Source organism: Cricetulus griseus, chromosome 7 (genome assembly GCF_003668045.3).
Source record: "Cricetulus griseus strain 17A/GY chromosome 7, alternate assembly CriGri-PICRH-1.0, whole genome shotgun sequence".
Lineage (NCBI taxonomy): Eukaryota > Metazoa > Chordata > Mammalia > Rodentia > Cricetidae > Cricetulus > Cricetulus griseus.
This window is the reverse complement of record NC_048600.1, coordinates 16,606,763-16,613,615: the sequence shown is the minus strand read 5'-3', so window position 1 is coordinate 16,613,615 and position 6,853 is coordinate 16,606,763. Positions and strand designations below refer to the sequence as shown.

At 39.6% G+C, this 6,853-nt stretch overlaps 1 pseudogene; it reads left to right on the top strand.

Moving 5' to 3' along the window:
- The first annotated feature begins 328 nt into the window (after positions 1-328).
- On the top strand, positions 329-935 carry LOC100764140 (annotated as a pseudogene).
- Positions 936-6,853: the final 5,918 nt, after the last annotated feature.

The following is a 6,853-nucleotide window of genomic DNA, read 5'->3' as shown; positions in this document are numbered from 1 at the left end:
GAAAGAACTGCACCTTAGAAAATCACCATACTAACAAACTATCTAGGACCTTTTATAGTGCAAGCTGACCCTTAACCTCCACTGGGCCGACCCCAAAACATCCTCGGAACAATGTGAAAGGAACCCGCAGACCCTTGTGGCCTCTGGTAGAATTTAATAAATGTTATCAGGACTCTTGGATTCTCCTATGGGGTCTTCTATGAACAGCCCTAAATTAAAGAATAATTATAAAAACTGTGCATTGTGGATGTGGGGGAGGAGCCGCAAAAGGGATTGTGAGAGAAAGGCTTCTTCCTTTCCTCTGGCGGCAGCCGTCAGGTGAGCCAAGATGGGTGCATACAAATTCATCCAGGAGCTACGGAGGAAGAAGCAGTCCGATGTGATGCGCTTTCTGCTGGGGGTCCATTGCTGGCAATACCGCCAGCTTTCTGCACTGCACAGGGCTCTCCCCCCCCGACACCCCGCCTGATAAAGCGCGAAGGCTGGGGTACAAGGCCAAGCAAGGTTATGTCATATACAAGATTCACGGCCGCAAACGCCCAGTTCCTAAGGGTGCAATTTACAGCAAGCCTGTCCAACATGGTGTTAACCAGCTAAAGTCTGCCAGAAGCCTTCATTCTGTTGCTGAGGAGAGAGCTGGATGTCATTGTGGGGTGTTGAGAGTCCTGAATTCTTACTGGGTTGGTGAAGATTCCACATGCAAGTTTTTTGAGGTTATCCTCATTGATCCATTCTATAAAGCTATCAGAAGGAACCCTGACACCCAGTGGATCACCAAACCAGTCCACAAGCACAGAGAGATGCTGGGGCTGACGTCTGCTGGCCTCAAGAGCGGTGGCCTTGGAAAGGGCCACAAGTTCCACCACACTATTGGTGGCTCTCACTGTGCAGCCTGGAGAAGGCGCAATACTCTGCAGCTCCACCATTACGGCTAATACACGTGATATTTGTAAAATTCATACTCAATAAACAATTTAGGACGGTCAAAAAAACTGTGCATTGTGAGGAATCTGACTCACAATTTTACTTTTTTTGGGGGGCGGGGGCTAGGAAAGAAAATCTGTAAAGAAACAGAAATAACCACATGTCAGCCATCAATACTACACACTGGGCCACTCAGTGTGGTCTGTGCTTACAGTTTGTAATGAAACAAAAAAAAGATAGTAAATACATCCGTATTGGTAATTTAAGCTGTAGCCATGCCTACTTAGGGGCTGGCTACACACATCCGTGCTTATGTAGCAACTGGACATTTCCACACAACCCAAGGAAGTAATATATAGACTTATCTTTCTGAACAGACTATAAACAAGTCTGTGTAGTTTCAAGCTTAAGTGGTATTTTTAAAAAATTATTTTTACTCTTGGAAATATAATATATAATTACATCATTTCTCTCTTTCCTTCCACCTCTCTGAACTCACCCATTTAACCCTCCTTGCTCCCTTTCAAATTCTTGGCCTCCTTTTTCATTAAGTATACATGAATATATGTATACTTACATACATATATTCCTAAATATAACCTACTCAGACTATATAATGTTACTTGTATGGATGTTTTCAGGACTGACCATTCAGTATTGGATAACTAATTGCTGCACTCTTCCCCAGGATGTTTCTCCTGCTTTCAGCATTCCTAAGTTGCCTGTAGTTTTTCGTCAAGGATTGAGGCCCTGTGATCCTTCCCCATCCACCGTCATGACTAGTGTTGTTCTCTGTCCTTGTTCAGCTCATAAGGCAGTCATGTTGGTGAGACTTTATAAATGTATCTTCAGATATCATCTCACAGAAAACTCCCTGATGTCCTGGCCCTACAATCTTTTTGCATTCATCTTTCAATATGATTCCTGAGCCCTAGATGCGGGAGTTATATTGTTGATATATCCGTTGGGGCCGGGAATCACATGATCACTCTTCTCTGCATTTTGACTGGTTGCTGTTTTCTGTCATTGTCTCTGTCTATTTCAAGGAGACATTTCTTTGATGAGTGGTGAATCCTATGCTTATCTGTATGTATCAGTATAAATTTTTAGAATATAATTAAAGATTATGCTGTTTTGGTAATGTGTCGGTTGTAGGTCCTTCTGCGACATCTGTGACCTCACTAGCCCTGGGTAGTTAGCTAGGTATCCACTATCAGGCAGGGTTTCCCTTTGAGTATCTGTAAGTCCAAATGCAGAGCTGTTGAGTATGACCAATGTATGTATGCCACTACTGCATCCTTAGGTGGTAGGTTACATGGCTCAAACTATCTTCTAATCATGTGAAATGGTATGTATATATCCCCCACCAATGAGAAAAAAAGAAGAAGAATTAGGTAGGTAATTGATTGGCTGATAGATTGGTAGATCAGATGATTTGTCACAGATGCTTGAGAAGTAGTGTTACATAGTTATCAATTTTGTAAATTATCTCCTTCTTGTCCTTTTCGTACATTAAATGTAAGCTCCAAGAGGAGAAGGACTGCTCCTGAGTTTTTCAATTCTCTCTTACCAAAAGCTAATATATGAATGAATCTATGCATGAGTGAATGAATGAAAATGCTTGGAGTTTTGCCTCCATTGTTCAAGAGAATATGGTAGGTACTCATGGAAAGATGGGGCTCACCCACCAGCTCTCACTCACTATCCTATGTCAAATAAGGAGGCAGAGAACTTGGAAATACAGCTCCAAACTGACAAGGCATACATACCCTTGGAGAAATATGACTCATCAATAAAATTTATTTTCTTAGGAATTTTTCAGAGTCACAGGCATTCCAAAGACAAGTTATGACTAATGTTCAATGTTAGACTTACTGTATGGAAGTTATCAGAATTCCATAAGCACACCATAGTTCTTTATAAATTGCAGAGCTTATATACAGCTAATGTTTCAGGATTTTTGACATTATATAGTATAACAAAAGTCATACACCATTATTTTAGAGGACATTGGAGAAGCAGACCTCACTCACCATAACATAATCTTTTGATTTAAAATATTTCCAACTGACAAGTAATGGAATGAGAAAACATTAAGACAGAGTCTGAGCTGGGTGGTGGTGGCGCAAGCCTTTAATCCCAGTACTCAGGAGGCAGAGGCAGGAAGATCTCTATGAGTTTGAGGCCAGCCTGGTCTACAAAGCTACACAGAGAAACCCTGTCTCAAAAAATAAAAAAGACAGACTCTATCCTGACCCTCTGAGGTGTAGTCCTATTAAGACTGATGTGGGAATGGACAAGTGCCCCAATGCTTCAGATCTATTGCTAAACAGCAAACCCTTCTGTGCTAGAAAATAACTACTATTCCATTTTGCTCATGGGTCAGTAATTCTCATAAATTTGTCTGTCCCACAATATCTAGCATCTCAATTAGGAAATTTAAGTAACTGGAACCACCTGTAGACGCTCATGCTTGATGCCAGGGCCAGGATGATTGGAAGTTAGGCTGAGCTAGTAAACATTGACTTTCTATAGGACATCTTTGGCCATGGCAGTTTCTGGGTAGCTGACTTCTTCTATGACATTTAAGATGTTGAAGTATGAAGCATCCTGTGAACAAGGAGGAATCTGCATAGCTTTCTTGACCAAATCTCAGAACATGCTTCATGTCAGCATAACACTCTTAGCGAAAGCAAACACAAGCACACCCAGACTCAATGGAGGCAGTGTTGTGTGTGGATGAAGGTGCTGGAGAAAAAGCACCTGTGCTATACTCTCCATTGCAGATAACTGCTGGAACTTCAGAGAAGAGCCACCAGGGGTACTAAAGATCCTACAATGCAGGGAGCAGGCTCATAGCTCAAACTATATCTATCGGATGCTAGGTATGCCTCTGTGTACAATTACTGTCACCTTAGGATGAGAGAGCTAGAAGGAACACCAGAAGGCATTCCATCTGAGATCACACCAAAACCCCATTCCCTCTATCCAATTATTAAAGAGGGAAATCAAACTTTAAAGTATTCTTTGGCCTTTCTAGCATGAAACTAGTCTTTCTTCTAAGTTTGGTAGTCCTAATTATTATATGTGTTTGTAGGCAAAATACCTTCTCCAAATATATATATATTTAAATACTTGAAGTACATAAAGTCTTCAGTGAATAATAGTTGTGAAAGCTTGTAGTGAAACTGCAATGAGTAATGGTATATTCACATGAACTCAAAGTACGTACACATGTACTATCAATTAATAGAAGTAAAGGCATTTCAAGGGTTCAATATGGTAGAGTCTGTGTATCACAGTGCTCAAAGTGACAAATGGGTATTGTTTGTCCCCCTACAAGGCACTGTGAAAGGGTAACATCATTTCTAAGACATTCCCTCTCAAAATACATGACATACATAAATATTATCATGACCAATGAATGTGATACAAAATTAGTCTATGCACTTCAACAATGCAAGGTCATGAAACACAGTATCTTCACTCCCAAGAAACTCAGAAAATACTAGATTGGTAAAAACACACACACACACACACACACACACACACACACACACACACACACACACCATAGATAACAGAGGGGAATAACAAAAGAGTAAATGGGATAAAAACAGAAAGTTGGCAAATCTAAAAAAGGGTCATACCATAGTTGCCACACTATTCTTGCAACTTTTCTAGAAGTTTTCTCTAAGCCTAAAATTGTATCAAAAGATTTTTCATTACCAGCAACAATTTCTTTATAGCTACTGCCTCTCTCTCTCTCTCTCTCTCTCTCTTCTTCTTCTTCTTCTTCTTCTTCTTCTTCTTCTTCTTCTTCTTCTTCTTCTTCTTCTTCTTCTTCTTCTCTTCATTTCAGATGAGAGATTTATTAGGAAAATTATAACTATCAAGCAAAGATTGCCATGAGGAAACCATGAAGGAAAAGGGTTTTTAGACCTCAAACACAAAAGGAGTTTTCTGCTCTTAGTAGATTTCCAGGGGAAAAAAGTTAAGCTGTTGTCTCTTAACCCACAAAATGCTAACTGCTTAGAGAAAGAAACATCAGTGTCCTGAGCTGTGCTTTCCTGGGATTCCATCTGATTTCCAGGAAGATCTTGGTGGTCTGAAATAGTGTCAATCATGATATGATATGATACATGATATGATATGATTTGATACAGCAAAATGCAAATGAGTCCTACGTCTAGATCTTTTTAGAGTGTGTCTTAGGTTACAGTTTAACTTGGAATATCAAAGAGATCCAAAGCTTGGAAGCTTAAATAAGATATATTTTCATTTTACTGCTCAGATTGGGCAGTTCTGATACCACTAGCAATGAGAGTCCATCTCTGACTCTGTATGAGCAGCTCCAATAGAATTTTCTAGCTTGAAGAAAGAAGCAAAAAATTCAAGGCACAGAGATTCACGATACAACCTAAAGATGGAAGTGTGGATGTATCGTTTCCATGATAGCCTTATTGACTAAAATGTGATCACATTCTACAGGGAGACAGAAGGGGACTGAAGAAAACACCTATATCTGGGTGGATACAGGTTCTGTTCCCAACTGAAAATTGAGGTAAAGAACTGTTCTGTTTTCAAAATTGGAATGAAAAAGAAAACAGAAAATAATTAGGGTCACCACTTGGAGAATAGAGATTTGATAACTTCAATTTGACAAAGAGCCCTCACTGTCATGTACCCAAAACAGGTATGATATTTAAGAGAAGGTGGAAAACTCTGAGGAATGGAGGGTGGATGAAGTCTGGAGTGAATATGTATTACTGACATTGGCAGGGCCATGTCAGAGATCACAATTCATCAGGTCCATGGGAATTGGCAAAGCCTTCTTCTGGTCCATGAGTACATTTTACACTATGTTCAAAAACTAGCTACCATAGCCTTCTTCCCCCTGATGACTATAACCTGGACTGTTCCCTTACAGAGACCTCCAACAGAAACTGGCTAACCCACCTCCTTGTGCAACACATGACACATGCACTGAGTTTCTGGGTTATTCCATGGTTGTGCCCTCCATAAGAGTGAGCACATCCCACCTGATCTCAGCTTTTCTGTATGTGTGTCTGTCATTTCTTCATTGTCTGTCATCCCTTCATTTTGATGCCAGCCCCACTCAGGTACCCAGGATCAAGATACTCAGTACTTGAGAGAGGTTGGGTATATAAAGCAGGCACTGCCCTGCTTTGTGATTATTTCAGAAACCTTTTAAGTAACTCTGCAAATTTCAGAAAATTAAAGATTATTATTCTGGAAGTATAAATCCAATAAGTATGTTCTATGTAGTTGAGAGTTGATTGTCTCTGTCAAATTATTTGCATTGTGTTAACAAAATAAAATGTGTTTATACTAGCATAACTGTCCTCACTCATGCACTTGTTCAGAAGGACACATACATGTGTACTTAAGGACATGATACATAGTAACAGTCACATCAAATGGTACATGAGGCTGCCTCAAGATATACCACCAATCATCTTTCAGCTCTTCTCTCCATTAATTAGAAGTGGCAGGATTGCTTATGCCATAGACTTTCACTGCCTTCATATGATTTCCACAAAATAACAGTCAAATTGCTCAACATTTCTTTTTAGGATACTATGTCTTGACTCATAAAATTTATGAATCACAAAATCACTTTATGTATATTTGAGAAATAAATTATTTCAGAATAGCCAAGCTAACATACATATATACTGTAGTCGAATAAAGATTTCTTTTTTGAGAGTTTTCCTTCAAAACTACATTTGAAATGGCACTTTTTCTTTCTTCTTCTTTCCTCATGTCTCAATAGAGAGCTGACAAAATTGTATGCAGATTGGAGCAGCTTCTATTTTTTTGCCCAGCTTCACTGTTTCAGTAGAAAGCTAAGAGGAAGCTAAGGAACATGCCATCTGCTTTATTGTAACAGTAAGTTTGTCACTTT